This window comes from Saccopteryx bilineata, chromosome 7, assembly GCF_036850765.1.
Source record: "Saccopteryx bilineata isolate mSacBil1 chromosome 7, mSacBil1_pri_phased_curated, whole genome shotgun sequence".
NCBI lineage: Eukaryota > Metazoa > Chordata > Mammalia > Chiroptera > Emballonuridae > Saccopteryx > Saccopteryx bilineata.
In genome coordinates, this window is record NC_089496.1 from 39371544 (window position 1) to 39394081 (window position 22538).

Genomic DNA, 22538 nt, shown 5'->3' on the forward strand with positions numbered 1-22538 from the left:
CACTTTGGACATTCAGATAATGTACAATAAAAATCTGCTTTTAGCCTAAGCCTTGGTTCTAATGTAACTTGGCAACAGGAGTTTTCTTATACTCCACACATTTTACCCAGTTTAATATCTCTGAAATTAAGATGCATTATGCAATTGATGTCAGAGTTTAGATGTTTCCTTTCTTATATTTCATCAAATGAGGGTGTGTCTTAAAATGAATGATGTCTTAAATGTAAAAAATACAATATTTATCCAGCATCCTTTTCTCTTTATTTCAACCCTTTTGGCTGGTTATTAAGTATGCCACTAGACATAGCAAATATCTGGATTTTTTTTAATTCACAGGTTGTTAATCTATCTTTAAATAGTCAAGTTCTATCTTTTTACATTTACTTAAAAACTCATGATTTCTATTTTCTACCACATCATGTTGTGTTTTACTCACATCCTTTTATTTCTCTCTTCTTTTTTTCTTTTTCTTTTGGATTGATACATTTTTCAGTATTCTCTTTTGTTCCCTATTTCAGATTTCTACACATATATCACATTTCTCTCCAACCTCCTGGTGAGACTACAAAGGATTAACAGTATCAGTTCTCTCTAAAAGGTAGAAAAATCGAACCTGAATCACCAAGAAATTGTTATTTGTACAGAGGCCTATAATTTGCAAGGATAACAACTAACAAGAGACAACTTGCTCTTTAAAATTCTATCAATAGGCCCTGGCCAGCTGGCTTAGCGGTAGAGCGTCGGCCTGGCATGCGGGGAACCCGGGTTCGATTCCCGGTCAGGGCACATAGGAGAAGCGCCCATTTGTTTCTCCACCCCACCCCCTCCTTCCTCTCTGTCTCTCTCTTCCCCTCCCGCAGCCAAGGCTCCATTGGAGCAAAGATGGCCCGGGCGCTGGGGATGGCTCCTTGGCCTCTACCCCAGGCGCTAGAGTAGCTCTGGTTGTGGCAGAGCATCGCCCCCTGGTGAGCAGAGCATCGCCCCTGGTGGGCGTGCCGGGTGGATCCCGGTCGGGCGCATGCGGGAGTCTGTCTGACTGTCTCTCCCCGTTTCCAGCTTCAGAAGAAAGAAGAAGAAAGATAAAAAAAAAAAAGAAAAAAGAAAAAAGAAAAAAAACCCCATAAACTGAGTGAAAATGACATGTAATCATATAAGAGAGACAAGAAATAAGAAAGTCTCTTAGGATTGAGTTGGATGCCCAAGGTTAAAATGAGATGGCACTTACAAAACCTGTGAAAGGAAGTAAAAACATTCTTTAAAAAGATTTTAATCTATGAAGAAAAGTAAAAAAATAAAATAAAAACTTAAGTTTGCTTAGTTACAAAGGGAAGTAGAGAAACAAAGTGAAAAAAATCCTTTTATATTTTTTAAGTCATTGTGACTTAAATAAAATGATGGAAAACCAAGATACTGAAAACAAGAGAAATCTAGCAGAAGTAGGAACGATATTATGGAATGTAGGTTTACTTGGATTTGCAGTAACTCGTAACAGAAAACAGTTACCCGGCAAAATCTGTGCCAGACAGGGTTCTGTGTACTTGACATCTGTTATCTCTTCTCGCGAGCACAACGGCACTGGGGATGGGGTATATTATCGTGTCCATTTTGCAGTAAGGAAACTGAGATACACAGAAGTGAATGAATTGACTCAATTATCACACAGCTGGAAGTACGAGTCAGAAGCCAAAGCCCAAGCATCTTCCCCTGACGTCCACACCGTCAGGGACTATACATACAGAGTCATCTGTGGGCAATGTCCCTGAAGGCACTAATGTAGAAGGCCTTGAGTCGCCCTTCTGAAGGACAACTACAAGAATTTCCACGACGTGGCCAGAGCTCCCGTTAAATCCACACTGGGGTTCCTATTCGTTAAAGCCTTGCCTGTTTGTTGCTCAGGTTGCTTTTACTTCCTGACTTAACTCATGTTTCCTCTCCATAACCCACTTTGTAATCTGAAAGCATCTCTGATCCTTATGAGCCCAAAGGGACCTGGTAACGGGTCTCTCTCTTTCCTGCTATGACTCCAGCCACACTGGTTACTTGCTGTACCTTGAACCCACAGAGCACAGAGAAATCCTGCCTCAGGGCTTCTGCACATGCTGTTTTCCTTTTCCCTAGATATTTATGTGACTTTCTCAGCATCTCAGATATTTACTAAAATATCACCTCATTAATGAGTGTTTTCTGGCCTCCTATTGAAAATTAATTAACACAACACACATCCCTTGTTGCATTTCTCTGTTTTATTTTTCTCCATACAACTTACAACAGCTAAATATGCTTTATACATATGGCTAATTAATTTTGTTATGTCCCATTTTCCCACACTAGAATGCAATCTCCATAAAGGTCAAGATTTATTTCTTGGTCTACTTTGCTCACTCTCGTATCCCTAGAACCTAGATCAGTTCTTTAGTACATAGCAGGTGCTCAATAAATAATTATAGAGTGAATGTTGAATGATTTTTATTTCCCCTTAAAAATTTATGAAGAACTAACTGGATTCACAGACCAAAATTAATGTGCAACAAACTGATAGAAGTCTGTGAAGGTTTTCTAGGTAGTTTGCAAATCTGCCATATAGGTAGTTTATATGAACAGCTGGCTTTCTCTGGAGAGATGCCAACCACAGTGCAAAAGCTCTGGAAAGACTAACCAAGATGTGACATATTTAAATCCCATCATCTAGCAGTTCTAGACCAAAGTGAGAAAGGCTGCCTGCAAATATATGAAAAGATGAAGGAAAGAAACAGAGATCCAGCAAAGTATATGAGACTCTGATTTCTATCCTACCTTGTAAATTATATTGCAATCAATGCTATATTAGAGGGTTATAACAGTGGCTCATTATAAATGAGTAGACCACACAATCACAAATAGTTTTTTTGTTTGTTTGTTTGTTTTGGTATTTTTCCAAAGCTGGAAACGGGGAGAGACAGCCAGACAGACTCCCGCATGCGCCCGACCGGGATCCACCCGGCACGCCCACCAGGGGCAACGCTCTGCCCACCAGGGGGCGATGCTCTGCCCCTCCGGGGCGTCGTTCTGCCGCGACCAGAGCCATTCCAGCGCCTGGGGCAGAGGCCAAGGAGCCATCCCCAGCGCCCGGGCCATCTTTGCTCCAATGGAGCCTCGGCTGCGGGAGGGGAAGAGAGAGACAGAGAGGAAGGAGGGGCTGGGGGTAGAGAAGCAAATGGGTGCTTCTCCTGTGTGCCCTGGCCGGGAATCAAACCCGGGACTTCTGCACGCCAGGCCGATGCTCTACCGCTGAGCCAACCGGCCAGGGCCACAAATAGTTTTACTTTCTTAAATTATCTTCAGATTCATACATTTGAAAGCTAACAAATGTCTAGATTCTTGAGTCTACATCCATCGTAAGGCCTCATTTCATGAATATTTGAATAGCTCACTCCTGACCTAGTTTGGTTATTAATTTCAAGCATTTATTTGTTTTCTAAGCTCACAGAGACAGTCTCATGAAGTGATAATCTAAATAAACCCCAAGTGGCTTTAATAAATAAACTCTTAGTGTGATTGACGCCAGTCTTTTATATCCCAAAGTGACTTAATATTAAAAGAAGGTCATCTAGGATATGAACTAACCGTAAATACGTGGTATTCTAAAGATAGAAAGACAATTATCCAATTTATCCTTATGGTGCTAAAAAATAAATCAGAGCCATTTTATATGTTTGCTCAAATATATACCATATCATTTTTGTCTGCTGAATAGTGAAGATAATTACAACGATGCCAAACTAAATGTTTAATTTTAAAGTTTTCCTCTTAGCTTCCTTTATTCAAAACATTTTTATCCTAATATTTTAATTATTATTAGCATTTGTATATTTAAAGCCAAAAGTTAACTAACAAATCACGACTGGATCTTTAACATTAAATAAGTTTTTCTTCTTAGCACAAACTTTGCAGAGCTGACAAATGAATATAAGAGTTGAGGCCTGACAAGCAAACATTCCTCTTCGTTGATGCTTTTGTTCAAAAAGAAATTGGCGATGCCTTTTCTCACTCCCGTGGCCTGCACAGATCATTCTAAAGCATAAAAGTCCTGGTGAAGTTCATGGTTTCAAACAGCAACAAAGCCAGAATCTGTCAGTTTTATGTCAGAACAAGAAGAACAAAAGGGTTTTCATCCCAACCTCTTTCCCTGATAATAACCACCTTTTCTTGAGAGCCTGACCGGGAACTGTTAATGACAGAATGACCAGTAGGCATATCCTTACTTCTGCTGTTACCAAATTCAATTTCACACTCACAAAGAAATGTATTAGTCCCAATAATGTTTGCTTTCTGTTTGATGAAAATACAGTCTTTCCTTGAAGAACACACTGGCACTTATGTGCACAAAGTCTAAAATAAGGGAGAGTATTAAAAGCTCAGAAGACAAAGAACCAGTATTGCATGAATGGCCTGCTCATCTGTAGCACCAGCTTCACTAATCTGAACGCTCTTCCCTAGTGGACATCTTACCGGTTTCTGCAAGTGACTCAGGCAACACGGCTGGTACTGGAGCACTCAAGGTCCAGTACAAAAAACAGAAGCCCTACGAGGCTTTTCTACCAGAGGGAGGTGGAAGGCTGAGAGAATGAATGCCAATGTGACTGAATCTAGATGTGGATACCTGCAGGAAGGACTACTACCCCAGGGCCAGGACACAGGAGGGAGGAAGAAGAGGTAGGGGAGCCCAGGGGCCCACCTGCCATGCATTTCTGGGGTGCCTTGAGAGGTCCTGAAACACCCAGCACGGGGCCTCTACAGTGTGTCCATAAAGTCATGGTGCACTTTTGACCAGTCACAGGAAAGCAACAAAAGATGACAGAAATGTGAAATCTGCACCAAATAAAAGGAAAACTCTCCCAGTTTCTGTAGGATGATGTGGCAGCATGTGTTCATGCGCAGATGATGATGTAACACCGTGTATACCGTGGAGCAGCCCACGGCCATGCCAGTCGAGATACAGTGGACGGTACAGAGGAAAGTTCAATGTGTTCTGTGGCTCACTAAATTCGAATCCGTGACCAAAGTGCAACGTGAATATCTGCGCGTTTATAACGAAGCGCCACCACATAGGAATAACATTACTCGGTGGGATAAGCAGTTGAAGGAAACCGGCAGTTTGGTGGAGAAACCCCGTTCTGGTAGGCCATCAGTCAGTGACGAGTCTGTAGAGGCTATACGGGATAGCTACCTAAGGAGCCCTAAAAAATCTGTACGTGAGCCCGCATCGAACTGCACTGAATAGGTATGAAACTGGGAGAGTTCTCCTTTTATTTGGTGCAGATTTCACATTTCTATCGTGTTTTGTTGCTTTCCTGTGACCGGTCAAAAGTGCACCATGACTTTACGAACACACTGTATGTCAGACCTGGGCCATGGGAGAGGTATATGCAGCAGGTGCTCAGACAGCCAGAACGAGGTACGTTGCACACTCTAGTGGGGAAACACAGCTGGACTCTACAGAACCAGAACTGGATCTACGGAGGAGGTACCACTCAGCGAGACGCACGGCTACCAGCGGACTCTGCTGACAAGTGCTGGAACGGCCAGGAGAAGCCGCCCTGGCAGGCGCTGGGCTACCTGCGGAGGCGCTGGTGCAGGGTCCACGGCAGGATTCCGCAGCGTGGCTCCGGGAACGGCCACAAGACGCTGAAGTTCAGAGCTTTCCGCTGCGTGGACAGAGACGCAGGAGCTGAAGACAGAGAGTGAGTCGCTCCCCACCCCCTTCCCTTCTCGGTCTCCGGCCAGGACCTCCCATCTGCAAGACCAGTGGATCAACTTCTGTTGTCTCCTTTTATAGATATGAACCATGGGGCAACGACTCTTCTGAAAACACACCATTGGTGATCAGGACAACACCGGATCATAGGTTCCCTGATTGCCAGTTGTTTATTTTTCTTACAAGACAGAGGCCAATCTCAATATTGGCTTCAAAGTAAACTTGTGCTGTTTGAAAAGGGGTAAGTGATTTGGGATTTTAACAAAAATTAAAGACGGTTTAAGATTTTCTTAAACTCAACAAGGGTGCAAACCTGAGATTCTCTTTCTTCCTCCTCCCAGGCCTATGGGGGGGGGGGGCTGCCCTCTTTCAGCTCTGCTTTCCCCCGGCTCTGCCCCTGCCTAGCCCCTATGCCAAACTAACGCCCCTAAGGTTTTAACTTTCTGAATAAAGAATTATGGGGCCCTGCATTTTTCATATTTAATAAGCATAGCTAAGATACATAGCTAAGATAATTTTGTGTAATATTAGTGATGACTTGTTCTTCTTTCTCGGCCATCTTTAAATTTAACATGATACATACCAAATTCTTCTTCCTGGTAGTAGAAGCTGCACATGTCCTGTGTGCTCACTACCAACAAACTGAGGAGTGAGTAAACTTGCGAGCACGGCTTATTTTACAAGAGCCTCCAGACGAAAACTAAGAAACCCGAATGTAATTATATGGTGTACAAACATTTCAGACAGACTTTGGATATATTGTATAAAGTTTTTAAAAGCCACCTGTGAGCTGCAAAGTTCAAAGTCATGATTTTTCACACTCAATTTTTCAGATGGAACAGAAAAGTGCAGAGAAATCGGAATCAAATATTGCAGCGTTAACATCATGGCTTTTAAGAGAAATGTCTCCAAAGCTACCATTTATTGTTTCTTTTCACTTTTACACCTTGCAACACACAGACTTATTTTGTCCACTAGAATGGAGAGGTGATTTCACTTAAAGACATATTTATTTAATAAAAACCATTTCAACATTAAAATTTTCAAGGATCGTAAGAAAACACCGCTCTCTAGTGGTGAAACCCTGATATAGCCAGGTCATCAGGGCAGACTGCCCTCCGGTTGCCATGCTGACTCTCCAGGTAGAGAAGGGAACAACAGGAAGGTCTGAAGTTTGGGTGTTAGTAAAGAGACCTCTAGAAGACTCCATATATTTGATGTCCCTGAGAGCACAGGATACCTGGGGGCACAGAGGAAGCAAACCACTGCCAGAAGGATATTGATCAAAGCAATGTCTGATCCTCTTTCAAGAGTGCTGGGAGGAGCCTGGCACTAATTTAAATAGTGTGTGGGTAAAGTCCCAGGGACTTTTCTGAACCAGAATTAGGCATTGGATGGGCCATCAAGAGGGATCAAGAGCCCAAGTTACCATACCAGCTCAGGATATAAACAATGAACAAAGCAGGACTGCCGAGGACTCAAGTTCACTGAATGTTGGTCTCCTTAGCAGGCGGGAGGGAATGAAAGGCGACCAATCAGCCAACGTAAACACTTAAGGCTTATCCAGACAAGCAAATATTTTGGCCTAGCTCTACCCTTTGATTATGCAATCATGTCTTGATGAGTTCCTAAAGTCTGCCCCTGGTCCTAGCCTCTATTCTAGAGCTCTCCATCCTGACTTCAGCCCCGTTTTTAATCTTTCCAGTTGCCTCTAATGAAGCAAGAATTGTAAAGGATCACCAGTTGATAAGTCAAAGTACATATAGATTATCCAATTAATTCAATCAGAAGGATAAACCCCATACACCCCAAAAAGCCTTGATATAGAACAAATCCTTCAAATGGGAGACAAAATAGGACTAGGATATATATCTGCATTGGCAAAACATCGAAGAGTTCATGAGAAAGAGAGAGCTACAGAGGACTCTTAGTGAGTTCTCTGTCCATAAAATATGATGCTGAGACTAAGAGAGAGAGGCTTTTCTAAATTGTGAAGTATTATAAAAATATTTTTTAAACTGCCAAGCCCTCTATAGACACTAGATCCTTTGTGAGTTATTGTTCTGCTGGCGGTCAGAGGGAGGATGTAATAATAGTCATTTGAATTTATGGAGGGCCTATCATCTTAGACACTTGTGTGTTCGAATGCCAGCTTATTAATCCTCAGGACTATCTTATGAGAAAGTAGCCAATGTTATTAGCTCCTTTTGCAGATAAGAAATTGAGACACAGACAAATTACGTGGCTTAGACAAGGCTCGCGCAAGGAAACTGGGAGTAGAAGGAAAAATCGTTAGCTACAAAGGTGGGAATGCGGTCCACAGATAAAGGGTTCGGAGGTTTGACCTTCTTCAGTTCAGACACATGGAGAAAGTTGGCAGCATCCCAGCTGAAGATATCTGAGGCAGAGGGGATGACACGGTGAAAGGCCCGGGGAGTGTGTAGGGTGTTGGGACAGCGGCTCAATGCAGGGGACACCAGGGAAGTAGACACATGAAAACCACGGCTTGCCCTGCCAGGCATGACGGACATTCTGATTTCTTCTTGGCCTGAAGCCAAGCCTTGCTGTCCCACCACACCTTCTAATAATACCAGGGAGATCATCACATGGTCATCAGGATGCAATCAGTTCAAACATGCTCCGAAATAAAGATTTGAATGAGGGATACGCTTATCCTCCAAATAGGCAATCACTCCAAATAGGAAGCACATAGTCACAACAAAGCACTGATTAAAATGAGAATTAAACAACAAAATGCATGAAGAGGAACTCACAGAGGCAAGTCAAGAGTCCATAAAATCGGGTTCAATTCCCGGCCAGGGCACACAGGAGAAGCGCCCATTTGCTTCTCCACCCCTCCGCCGCGCCTTCCTCTCTGTCTCTCTCTTCCCCTCCCGCAGCCAAGGCTCCATTGGAGCAAAGATGGCCCGGGCGCTGGGGATGACTCCTTGGCCTCTGCCCCAGGCGCTAGAGTGGCTCTGGTCACGACAGAGCGACGCCCCGGATGGGCAGAGTATCGCCCCCTGGTGGGCAGAGCATTGCCCCATGGTGGGCGTGCCGGGTGGATCCCAGTCGGGCGCATGCGGGAGTCTGTCTGACTGTCTCTCCCTGTTTCCAGCTTCAGAAAAATGCAAAAAAAAAAAAAAAAGAGTCCATAAAATGTCATTAAAAAAAATTCTGCAGAATCTACTTCCTATCCTACTACCTTCTTTTAATAATAAACTTTAATAAATGATTCTTACTTATTTTGTAGACAATGTTTAAAATAAATTTAGAAATTACACTCGATGTTTTTTAAAATGAATCAGTAAGAAAGTTGTAAATTGTACACTTGTTCAAAAAGGAAGAAGGTTTTTCAAAAAGAGTTTTATAAGGCAGTTTTGATTTAACCACATCCTCTACAATTATTAACAAGGTAGAGAATGAAGGAAAAGCAAGTTGATGATACCATTTCGCATGCACACACAGACACATGCATTCACACACAGACACTCATCTGAAAGATTACTCGAAATGGAGAGCTACAGATAAACATAAAAACAACTCTCTCGTCAACAAACACTAAGTTATATTTCACAATAATAGTAATAAAAACTGAAGAAAAAACATCATGGTATCCAAGAAGAAAAGAAGTTATTGAAAGACCTCTGATATCAACATTCTCAATTAATTTACTAATCATAACAAATCTGGAAGGGAAAGTAAATTGTCAAATTGCAACAGGCAAAAGTGCATAGGTTAATTATAGGGAACTTCAACTTTAGGACATGGGTCAAACTCAACTCAAGACATGAGAGAGCAAGCAATTATATAGAAGGTAGCCAAAGCAATGCACTCAACTATCCGTACCAAGTATTCTTTTTCCTTGAGCTAGGAGAAATTCCCACCAATGCATAATGAAAAGACATCTTTCACTATGTTCTCCTAGAAACATGGGTCTCCCCAATGTTTTCAAGGCAGAGTGGATCTTTAGTGAGGACGCTCAAGTAGCATATACTGGCCAGCATCCATTCTTATAGGTCAGTGGCTGTGCTATATCCATTTTTTAATATTTGTAATATCATTCTGCATCCAGGAAAGCATCAACCTAAATTGTTCATCTGTCTTTTATTTATTTATTTTTTACAGAGACAGAGAGTGAGTCAGAGAGAGGGATAGACAGGGACAGACAGACAGGAACAGAGAGAGATGAGAAGCATCAATCATTAGTTTTTCATTGTGTGTTGCAACACCTTAGTTGTTCATTGATTGCTTTCTCATATGTGCCTTGACCGCGGGCCTTCAGCAGACCGAGTAACCCCTTGCTGGAGCCAGCGACCTTGGGTTCAAGCTGGTGGGCTTTTGCTCAAACCAGATGAGCCCACGCTCAAGCTGGAGACCTCGTGGCCTCAAACCCGGGTCCTCTGCATCCCAGTCCGACGCTCTATCCACTGCGTCACCGCCTGGTCAGGCGTTCATCTCTCTTTTAAAGTCTTCAAAGATGACTGGGTATATTATTTGTTAGGATGGATTCTTATTTTTATGTTTCTTTATTAAAAATATATATTGTGAAGGGAGAGAAGTGGCACTATGTCATCTGAATTGATAAATCAGATATAAAGATGCCCTTGAAGTGTGCTTGTCTGAGCCAGGGGAAGGTGGGCACCACCTGCTATAACAGAAGGGAGGGATGGGAGCAGCAGACGGGACCGTGGAATAGAAAAGGTCAGGAGAGGCCCCTGTCTGCCCCACGGTATCATGTAGAATTTGTGACATGGGTTCAGGAGGGTGAGTTGTCTGGGTTCAAATGCCAGTTCCACACTGGGGTCTGCGGGGAGAAGAAGGGAAAACAATGTTTCAAGTAAAAGGAATATGATACACAGGACGTGAACACAGAGTGAACATGGCTCGTTCAGGAAACAGGAAGTAGTTGAGGAAGGCTGGGCCAGCACAGTGGGAAGGGACAGAGGCGGGAGGTCTGGGGAAGTGGCGAGAGGAAAAGGTGCAGAGGTTAGCAGGGACCCATCCTGCATGGCCTCATGAGGCATCCTGAGGTGCCTGAACTTTGACCTATAAGCCAGAAGACACAGAGGAGTTTAAATTAAGGGAATAATGTGACCTTATCTATAATTTACATTCTAGAAAATAGAAAGAAAAGGTGGGGTAGAGCTAGAGACAAGGAGAGGTGGCAGTGGCCTGTACTAGGAAAGTGCTGATGAGAACGGAGAGAAGGGGACAGAGCCCCAGTCATTCCTCGTCCCCCATTCCTACGCTCCGTAAGGGCTACAAGTCATCCCTTGAGCTCCTGTACTCAAAGCTTCCCTGGATTCCATTTTTGAGCTTCAGCCTATAGGGACACACAGCTTGGAGGTAACAGCCTTAGTCTGTGCACCAGTTGAACCTCTCTGGCCTCTTACAAAGGAAGGGGGAGGGAGGTGTTCATAACTCACTAACTGCTAATTATCTTTATTTTTTTTCCAATTGTTGCTGTATTTTTTCTCTCCAATACAACAGTATCTCCTTGCACTACTAGGAATTTAGTGTGAAGCAATAGTTTGATTATGAATTTCATTTATCTTCATTTGTGAAAGACAATGGAAAATAAATCCAGTCTCAAAACAATCTATACATAATCAAATCAGTAATTACTCTGTTAGAGAACCATATACCAAAATGAAGGGATAATATAGATAAATGCTGTTATTTAGTCCTTCATTATGGCTACAAAATCTCCCACATTCACTAAAAGTCTTATAGTTGAATCTTTGTCTTGTGAATAAATTTTATGGGTTGTAAAATAGGAGGTGTTAAAACTAGATAAGATTTTGTGTTTCCCACCAATCCAATAATGATAGAGAGATGAGCAAAGGCCTCCTTCCCTTAGGGCCATGATGGCGAACCTTTTTATATGAACTGCCCACTTTTGCAGTACTGGTCAACCTGGTCCCTCCCACCCACTAGTAGGCGGTCCAGCTTTCATGGTGGGCCAATCCCCGGTGCCATTTGGTTGCTCTGCTACCATCCACAATGAAAGCTGGAACTCCCACAAGTGGGCTGGAGGGACCAGGTTGACCAGCACTGCAAAAGTGGGCGGTTTTTATAAAAAGGTTCGCCATCACGGCCTTAGGGATTTCTAGATTTCAGAATATCCCTCGGTATATTTTGAAAGTAGAGCCAAGTCAGGTTTATATATTATATTTGCCTTGAGGGACAACCAATGTGGTTTAGAAGAAAGAACATGACACCTGAAATCAAAGAACTTGATCAAGTTTCTAAACCTCTCTGTACTTGGACTTTTACATTTATTAAGCGGGAATAATAATGATAGTTTTTCACCATGTTTTGTGCGAATTAAATGGTCTGTGCTAAGGCCAAAAAGTGCTGTGGTTTGGGGAAAGTTCTGTAGCTGCTTTGTCAAATCACATGATCAGTAGCTGCATGTGGCTACTGAGCCCTTGCAATATGGATGATGCAATGGAGGAACTGAATGTTTTATTAGGTAATTTAAATTTTAAAAGACATATGTAGCTCGTGATTACCGCATTGAACACGCAGCTCTAGAGTATACTTCGGGTTTCAATTATTCCTACTGCAAGTTGATGAAATCTATGCCGCCCTGGACATCCTTAGGTTAGTAGTTTGTCCTTGTTTAAGAACGAGTGTTTCTCTTATACCTAGGCAAAGGTAGGTATGTAACCATTTTAAACACAATTTGTGAGACAGCACAAAATGCGATTATATTTTTGGCCACCACTTTCCTTTTAAAGATGTACTTCCTAGGGGGAGTTTTTTTTCAATACCACTGACAAAAATTCCCCAGTGAGTCCGGTGCACCTTCTGGTCACTCTTACATTGAAAAAAAAATCCTGTGGTTACTTTAAATTGCAAAATGCAGTTTTGATTCATGAATTAGAATGCCCCATCCCACATCCCATCAGCATGCTCATCTAGTGGAAGACAGACTCCCCGGCCCCCTGGCTTGCACATCCACCCCTCCCCTTTTCTTCCACCTCCTCCATCACCCAACTTGCGAGCTCCTGTTACCGAAGCCTCTAAAGTTGGAGCAGGAGGAAGGAAACGGAGAGATAAAACAGAACATTTGTAACCTACCGCTCTGATGGTAACTGGCTTTGCCTCTGCAATGTTTATTGCTGATACTGTGTGCAGGAGGTGTGTGCGCACGCATGTGTGCATGCACGTGTACGTGAGTGGGCCTTGGGGTACCCTCAGAAGCTTCAAACGGCCTCTGGGTCGAGCAATGCATCTAATTCTGTCAGCTCTGCCTCTCCTGGCTCCGGGTTTCTAACAGAAAACACGCCACGGGCACCCCAAGCCGGCTCCTCTAGCCTGCACTCAAAACAGCACCGGCCCTCTTTCCGAACCGCTCACACTGGGTCAGCTGTCCAAAAATCAGCCTCCCCAAATCCTCCCTGTGTTTTTTCTCGTGATGTTTTTCCTTATAACCTAGAAGTGGCTGAGGATATCAGGAATTGTGCAAATATCCCCAGTTAGAATTTATAGTCAGATACATCTTTTCGGAACCTGAAATCTGTTGTCTTAGAATCTTAACCAAACTTTCCAACTTAACGTCAGCTGTGTTAACAAGCAGCTAAAGATAGGAAATTGAATTTAAAAATCAGCCATACATGACCAATAAATAAACTCTGGCATATCCATAACCATGTGGGGGGGAAAATGTGGTATCTTCATGTGCAATGACATGGGTCAGTTTACCGGAATCAGAAAGTAAGGGAAAGGCACCAGACACTCCGTAGGCTTCGGACATTTATTACTGGAAGCATTCAAAAGAAAGTGGAAGCGGCCACGCTCAACTCGCAGGCGGAAACCCTAAACCTGGCATTCCAGCTCACTTCCTTTCTCTCATCTCCAAGGCTCGGTGAAGTCTGGTCACCTACCTATCTGAATCATTTTCAAAGGGAAATTAAATTCTCCCCTGTACAAATATAGCACTTACGTGACCCTTCCCTTTATTTAAATTAGGCTCTTTTGATGTTATTTCAATAACTAAATTCTAAACTTTCTGAAGTTAAGGACTATGATACTTTGATATCTCTCTTCCCAGTCTGTTCCCACCTATTCTTTCTCACCTGTTTTAATTGGAGTAGACTGAATAGATACAAAATCCACCACCCCTACTTACTATTGACATAATATTTCTGTGAATCAGTTCTTTTCATCTCTAAAATTGGTCTGATATCATTATATTTCCTCCAAAATTAATTAAGATAATGCCATTAAAAGTGCTTAGGATAGTTCTTGGCACATGGTAAGCATTCAACTGATGTTAGCAGTTGTTCCCAATATTATTATTGTTAATATAATTATAAAATAAATGTTTGTTAAATAGAAAAGTCAGTCAATCTCTCACACCATAGGTTGAGAAACAAGAAAGTTGACATGAGATTGAACTTTGCACTATATTTTAAAAATTGCAGTGTTCCAAACATATCTGAATCTACCAGAGGCCAAAAGAATCTGGTTTTCACTTACATTTATAAAGATAATTTAATTAGAACATAAATAAGTGTTGAGATTGGGAAGAAACAGAAACTCTCATTTATCTTGGCTGGGAATATAGCCTTGTATAAATATTTTGAAAAGCAATTTATCAGTATCACATAAAGTTAAAGATGCATCTACCCATGGCTCAGCAAATCTATTCTTAGAAATATTGACTAGTGTAATCCCTCCATTTATACACAAGTGGCATGTGGAAGAATATTTATTACAGTGCTCGGGATGATAGCAAAATACAATCTAGATATGAATATGAATAAGTTGTACTACAAGAATCAAGATGGATTAATTTCAAGAATAAATGTTGACAGAAAAAAGCAAGTTGCGGGTAAATAATGTATACTCGAATGTTTATATAAAATTTTTAAACATTCAAAGCCATATTATATACCATTTATGAATATACCCACACAGCAGTGCAAAGACTAAAATAAAAAGAGAGAAAAGAATAAAAACACACAATGAAGAGAAAACGTACAAAGACAGGGTAGCAGTAACCACTGACTGACATGGAAGGAGAACAGGATCAGAGATGCCCTTCAGGTGAGGTGTTATGGCCTTGATGGCAAACCTTTTTAGAAAAACTGCCCACTTTTGCAGTGCTGGTCAACCTGGTCCCTCCCGCCCACTAGTGGGCATTCTAGCTTTCATGGTGGGCAGTAGCGGAGCAACCAAATGGCGCTGTGATTGGCCCACCATGAAAGCTGGACCAGGTTGACCAGCATTGCAAAAGTGGGCAGTATTTCGCCATCACGGTCCTATGGAATGGTGCACCTGAAACGTATGTCATTTTATTAGTTGATGTTGCCCCAATAAAATCAATTAAAAATAAAAATTAAATTGAAAAATTTGTAATAGTTTACTTGATAAGTTGGAAGCTGAGCACACAAGTCTTTGTCATGTCTCTCTTTAAATGTCTAACTACTATGTATTGTATTTTTTAGGAAAACATCTAAGTACAGTGCTTTTCCCAATGGAAATAGAAGACACAATAATTTCCCTCTCCCACTCCTGGAAATTATTCCTGGTGGCTATCCTTTTGGCTAGAAATGAAGATGTTTTTCTTTATTCTGAGGATGGGCCCTATAAAGAAGTCTCATCTCTGAGCAAGGTGGTGGCTATAGTAATCAAGAAAAAGTAAAATCATGGGAGGAAATCTTCAATCTGCTCTCCCTTCCCTCCCAATCCCTAAATACCAGCAGAGTCTTTCTCCAGCAGTTCTTCTAAAGAGGGCCAGAAGGAAGAGCCCTGACCGGTTGGCTCAGCAGTAGAGTGTCAGCCCAGCGTGTGGAAGTCCTGAGTTTGATCACCAGTCAAGGAATGTAGGAGAAGCATCCATCTGCTTCTCTACCCCTCCTCTCTCTCTCTCTCTCTCTCTCTCTCTCTCTCTCTCTCTCTCTCTCTCTCTCTCTTCCTGCAGCCATGGCTCATTTGAGAAAGTTGGCCCCAGGTATTGAAGATGGCACCATGGCCTCGTCTCAAGTGCTAAAATGGCTCACTTGCTGAGCAACGGAGCAATGGCCCCATATGGCCAGAGCATCACTCCATAGGGGGCTTGCCAGGTGGATCCCGGTTGTAGCGCATGCAGGAGTCTGTCTGTCTGCCTCCCCATCTCTCACTTAATAATAATAATTTTTAAAAAGGATTAAAGACATGTTAGAAAAATTTTAAAGCCATATCAACAAAACTATGTCCTTGAAAAATAAAAGTAATTTAAAAAAATAAGTTTCTCCCTGTGCAACTCAAAGTTACTGCTTGTTATTGATATTGCCTAAAATCATCTCATCTGTAAACTTTTGGGAAGCATTGCTCTCTGTGAGAGAGTCTCTACACCTTTTTCTGCTGACTTCCACTCTGTGCATCCTTCCAGGACTGGCCAAGGCTTTACCACCTCCCAGGGCACCCTCTTGATATTTATACAACATGACCTCTCCTTCCTCTGGCATGCCGGGTACACATTTCTTCCATGTTTTGGAAAATCACTCCACTCTGCTTTTGAGTGACTCATATACAAGTTTTTTGAATTTATTATTTTTCTGGTCTCCAATGATTACAGTTCAAGCAAAGATTTGTGGAGGCTGCCTTTTAACCCCATGATAAGAGCATCATATCTTCTAAGGAGTGGGAATTAACCAACAGAATGGCATGAGTGATTGATGGATCAGCACTTCCTCCCTTTAGGTTTTTTTTATGAGTACATATCTCCTCCCGTGGACCAGGTTAACTCCAAGTCCAGTGGAAGAACACTGTAAAATTGCTAAACGTGATTGTTAAATGAATGAATGACACTTCCTAGAGAGAGAGTAGACCATAGAGGGCATTCAACAGCAAAACCAGCGTTGCCTTTTTTAGATAATGCACTATATTTATCGTGGCCCTCTGCAGCTTTTCTTCTTGTTTTCATTCTAATGCTACCCTGGACTTGCTGGCATTCCCAAGACATTCAGAGAGTTTTCACTTAAACATATCCCATGCAAAGCTTTGCACACTCATCACAAATACTGGTTGGTGTCACCAAATACCATAGAGGATACTTAGTTTTCATAGACAGCTAGGCATATGAGCGGTTTTCCAAGAAAAGACTTTCCAACAAGTTAGTAATGACATGCTTTCATGTTTAAAATAAATAAAAGCATAAATTGTCTTCTGTCTTCCAAATTAGATAAGACATTGTAAGACAAGACTGTGTTTAACAGATACTGTCTTAATAGTCTTTATCATCTTGAAGACACAGGCACAAAAATAATCTGTTAATAATAAGTTACAGGGAATGTGAAAGAACTGCAATAAATAATACATTTGGTTGTACCTATATTTTCCAAGTAAGTTTTATAACCTAACTATGACTCCATAATTCCTGTATCTCTACGGTACCCATGAAATCATATTTAAAATCACTACTACAAACTAGAGATAATCACAAAATTAAGTTAAAGAAGGTATGAAAAGAATCACCACAAAGGTCCAGGCAACTTTAAGAACACATCAGAAATACATCATAATCACTACTAATTATTGTTATGTAAAAACTAGGCATGAACATAGGTGATTCAGTATCAATCCTGCAATTAGAACCACCAAAAATGGACTTGTACATTTTTAAGAAGTTGGGGACACCTTAAGAAATGAGAGGCACCAGAATTTTCACTGCATTTTCTTTGTCTTTTTAAAGATTGTAGTGAAGCCTGACCAGGCGGTGGCGCAGTGGATAGAGCATCGGACTGGGATGCAGAGGACCCGGGTTTGAGACCCCCGAGGTCGCCAGCTTGAGTGCAGGCTCATCTGGTTTGAGGAAAAGCCCACCAGCTTGAACCCAAGGTCGCTGGCTCCAGCAAGGGGTTACTCGGTCTGCTGAAGGCCCACGGTCAAGGCATATATGAGAGAGCAATCAATGAACAACTAAGGTGTTGCAACGCGCAATGAAAAACTAATGATTGATGCTTCTCATGTCTCTCCATTCCTGTCTGTCTGTCCCTGTCTATCTCTCTCTCTGACTCATTCTCTGTCTCTGTGAAAAATAAATAAATAAATAAAAATTAAAGATTGTAGTGAAAAATACATAACATAAAATCTACCATCGTAACCATTTATAAGTGTACAACTCAATAATGTTAAATATATTTACAATGTTATGCAACTAATCTCCAGAGTGCTTTCAAATTGCAAAAGGAAACTCTATCCCCATTAAACATTTCCTATTTTCTCCCTTCCCCCACTCACTGGCCATCACCATTCTACCTTTTGTGTTTCTATGAACTGGCGTACTCAAGTTATCTCACATAGTGGAATCACACACTATTTTGGCCCCTTTAATCTGCTTTTAAGCGCCATTGAAACTTAATTAGGAAGAAGCTAATTTATGTTCCATCAATTTTTGTCTAACCATCTATTCAGTATAATGCACTATGTTAATTTCACTCTTGTAACCCAATGAAGTAGGTTTTACACCAACTTTGTAAAGGAGGAAACTGAGGCTTGACAAGGTGAAGTATCTTGTCAAAAGTCACATATTTGAGGCAGTGGGGCCACTGAATCCAACTGCATCTGACTTCAGTGCTCACTGTCTTTTCAACACATCTGACTGCTTTTGAAACACTTAAGATTTTCAGAAGATTTCAATCACCTACATATTCGAAGCAAATCAAAGTGGTTTTGTTCACATTTGATTTTGAATATTACCTGTCTTCCTCCTATTTATATAAATTATTTTCTTTTATTTCATGTCTCAAGGTATTATTCTATTCCATGTGTCAAAGTTTGTCCTAAACCATGTCCCACAGATTCACAGAAGATCAATTACCCTCCCTTTTTCCTTTCCAAGCAGGGCTTGGGAAGGAAGAAGCATTTAGTTTCTTCAGTTGTTCTGGAAATAACACAGTTTCCTTTGTGTACCATATATCAGGAGCAAAAATAATATTGATTTTTAAAAACAACACTTACAGTTGTGGAAACGAACCCAACCCTCTTCAGTTCAGGAACATGATGTGAGTGAGTGGAAGTCACTCAAAGAAAAGCAAGGGCTGTCTTCAAACGTGTCCTGCTCTGTGTGTGACATCTGAACTGCAGCTCACCAAGCCATCTGGGACTAGAAGTCCCGCCAGTGCAGCCCCAGGCTGCCCAGCCAGAAACCTGAAAAGGCAGAAGAACTACAACACCCACAATTCACACTCCTCACCTGAAACCAGGAGAGAAGGGTGGATGGTAGTTTCACCCTTGCAAGAGTAACTGGATGGGAAAGCAAAGCGGTAAGTAAATATATAAATATATATTAGGCAGGTAGATCTAAGAACAATTTATAAATACGGACCACTTTCTATAAAAGGAAACAGAAGTGGTTTGATGTTTGCCAAGAAGTACGAAGGTGCCCTCGGAGTTGGCAGGAACTAAAATATCTTCATGCCAACACATCTCCATGTGACCGTGGAACCGGCCCCACCACATTCTCTCTGTGTGATTCAGAGCCGAGGAAACCTTGCAGCCTGTGGAGCAGGTGGATGCGGACTTCCAGGTGAGGACTGAACACTCCCGCATCAGCACTTTCGCTCAGAGCTGCTACAACACCATGGAGACGTTTCAGCCTTCACCTTCCAAAATGCCCTGGCTTCTTTTCTTAAATGTGCTTTTGAAAATGTGAGCAAGACAGAGCCCTTGTCGCTATTCCCTTCTATTTTCCTTTCCATCTCCTCATGCTGGGTTTTCCTTCTGTATAACCAAGCCATCATTATTTCTGCTTGCTCAAAATTCAAGAACAAGAGATTTGGAGAAGAAGAAAAAAGACAAATTTTAACCTTGGGAAAATGAAAGGCGTGATACGTGTTTCACTTCTTTGCAACATCAGGAACGCAGAGTGTTCAAAGCAAACAAACAAAAACTAAGGGAAGCGTTTCTTCCTACAGAATCTGTCTCTAGCCTTTTATTTCCTGTTACACAGCCTGGAAAATGGATACAGACAAGTCTTGGCATGGGTTGAGCCCAGAAATGTAATGGGAGCATTCAGCTAAAGTAAGAAGATAGTAGAATAATGACAAGAGAGAAATGTCTTTTCCCTCGTGTGTACCTTCTCTTCCTCTCTGCATGCCAGCTCCCTAAGGAACCCACCTCGGGACTTTCAGTTGCCCAACCTGACCCACCCAGAGCTATTAACGTTTCCCCTTGGGCCGTCCCACAGTCCAAACTATTTTCCTTTGCCCTGGGTCCCTCAGTATCCCGCTAGAACTTACCACTCCCTGTGTCATTGATACGCCTTTCAAAACAAATGGTTCTCTGTTTCCACAGCCCCTACAGATTTTGTTCTCCATGCTGTTTCTTCTCCCTGAAATATTTTTTTGTCCACCTTTAAATGTTCAGAATTTTCCTTTCTTTCCAAGCTTAGTGAAAAGACCAGGGGTCCCCAAACTACGGCCCGCGAGCCACATGCGCCTCCCTGAGGCTATTTTATCTGGCCCCCGCTGCACTTCCGGAAGGGGCACCTCTCTCATTGGTGGTCAATGAAAGGAGCACATTGACCATATCATTAGCCAAAAGCAGGCCCATAGTTCCCATTGAAATACTGGTCAGTTTCTTGATTTAAATTTACTTGCTTTTTATTTTAAATATTGTATTTGTTCCCGTTTTGTTTTTTTACTTTAAAATAAGATATGTGCAGTGTGCATAGGGATTTGTTCATAGTTTTTTTTATAGTCCGGCCCTCCAACGGTCTGAGGGACAGTGAACTGGCCCCCTGTGTAAAAAGTTTGGGGACCCCTGGAAAAGACACTCTTCCCTAAGAAGCCATCAGCGGTTTACCCTAACGTGAATTATTCTCGCCCTCCTAATAAATTCCATAATATTTCATGTGGTCTCCTCATGACAGATTTTACACCTTCTTTCACTGTAGTGTGTTTACATGTGTACACACAGGCAGTGTTACCTTCCTAGTTGAAGGCAAGATCTTATTTTATTCCCACCTTACTAATTCAGTAATTTACATAAAGATGTTTCTCATAAATAATCCGTAAATGAGATAACTGAGATATTAACTCTAAGGTAGATTTTAATATCTAACACCATCTTTTATTTCTTTTGGAAAACATTTGCACTTTAAAAACTCTCTAAATACCGCTATCAGAATCCTCCTGTGGAGTAGTCTGGTGTGGCCTCTAAACTTTGATTACACGAAGGTTAGGTATTAAATCGATCCACTGAACCCCTGAACGTACCTGAGATGTAGGTTCTCATGATGGGTACTTACTGTCTAACCTGCCCTGCCGCGGGCACTGTTCTTGGCATTCTAACAGCTTCCCTACAACTGGCCCTCGGGCCCATGGCTGCACCCTGGACAGTGGGCCTGGGCCTCCATCGATGATCGTTTGATCATCAGCTCTAGCGTTCCTGGTTTCCTTTCCCTTAAATCTAATCTGGCTCTGATGACCAAACTCTGCCCTTTGTCCGCTCAGCAGCTCTTCATCCCTAATCCCTCCCACGGAAGGGAGTTCTCTCCACATACAGTCCTCACACCTCTGCGTCTAGGGGTGCTCCCGGTTCTCACACACCCAGCTGCGTCTTCTAGCTGCCAGTCACTTGGAAGGAAGTGAACCTTCCAGATACTACTGACATGCCAGGAGATTTCTGTGGACCCTCAGGCTCGAAGACGGGCTGGTGTAAGTGGCTGTTTCTAGCAAGTCCTCCCAGTCCTTCTCTAGCCTGTCAGAAAGACTGCCAGCCCCTCAGCCTGAGCCTGGGAGTGTGACCTAAGCCATCTAACATCGGGCACGGGATTCATCCTCAACCTATAGCTCAGGGTTGCTTCCTTAAGAAAGTCTTGTTTGAGTTGTTAGCCTTTCCTTGCTCCTTACACTGATTTATGCAGTTGTTTGGGAGAACACATTGTTCATTTCTCCCCTGAAATCATGATTATTTGCAGCCATGAGATTTACTGTATCTAAATAATAACCGATGTATGGGCGTAGGTAATTTCCTGAGAGACAGGAAAAGGTATGGAAAGCCAGCCCCCCCACCCCGGTATGCGGGGAGAAGAAAGCGGAGGTCACGTGGGGCTCTAAGGGGGCTCCGGGAGGAACCAGGGGAGGGTCTGAAGAATGAAACACACGCGAGAGGGCCTCGTGTTCAGCCACGCGGACAGTGCACCGCTGCACACTTTGCCCAGCTGGGACAGCTAATCAGGGACTAACAATGTCCTCATCCATCGGTGCAGGAATGTGAAGATGCCAAGAGGCCCAGCGGCCCTGCAAATGTCAGGGCTCAGGACAGAGAGGCCACACTCTGCCTTCATGACTCCAGAGGAACGGTAAAAACCATCCTGCCATGGACAGCATGCTGGACACTGTTCCCAAAGGGCCCGTTGGTCACACGCCAGAATCAAACCACACTCCTCTACTCCTCCACAGCAGGTGCCCAGCCGGGACCCAGATGTCCTCACCTGGCTGCAGACCCCCTCTTGCCCGCACACCATACTGTTACGTCTGCTCTCCTACCTTACGTCAGGCGCTGTCCAGCAGAGAAAGCGGGTAAGGAGAGGGACAAAATTAGAGACTGAGATTTGAAAAGGGAGTCACCCAAAAGGCCGTGTAAGGTAAAAGAGACGGCGACGTACTGAGTTGTGAGTTGAAACTTTGCTTCACATGTCTGCGCGCTGATGGTGACGACCTGCACGGAGGCCGAAATGCCAGGGGCTCGCTGCCGGGCCGGCCGGTAGGTCAGGGAGGAGCACAGCGCTCAGAACGGCTCATCAGACACAGCTCTCTGGGATCGGGAAGTGGGAACTGGCGACACAGAGAAGCAGAGACAA

At 42.7% G+C, this 22538-nt stretch overlaps 1 protein-coding gene across 5 annotated transcripts in view; it reads right to left on the reverse strand.

The window, feature by feature from the left end:
• The window catches only part of MACC1 (MET transcriptional regulator MACC1), a 234791-nt gene that overhangs the window by 71925 nt on the left and 140328 nt on the right, over window positions 1-22538 (reverse strand). Inside the window, exon 1 of one of the 5 annotated variants that reach the window (XM_066239786.1) lies at window positions 18692-18792. The exons of the other annotated variants lie outside the window; for them this stretch is intronic. The gene's annotated coding sequence lies outside the window, so the exon portion shown is untranslated. Of the gene's footprint in view, window positions 1-18691; window positions 18793-22538 lie in introns of those variants that run through there. 5 annotated transcript variants of the gene reach the window in all.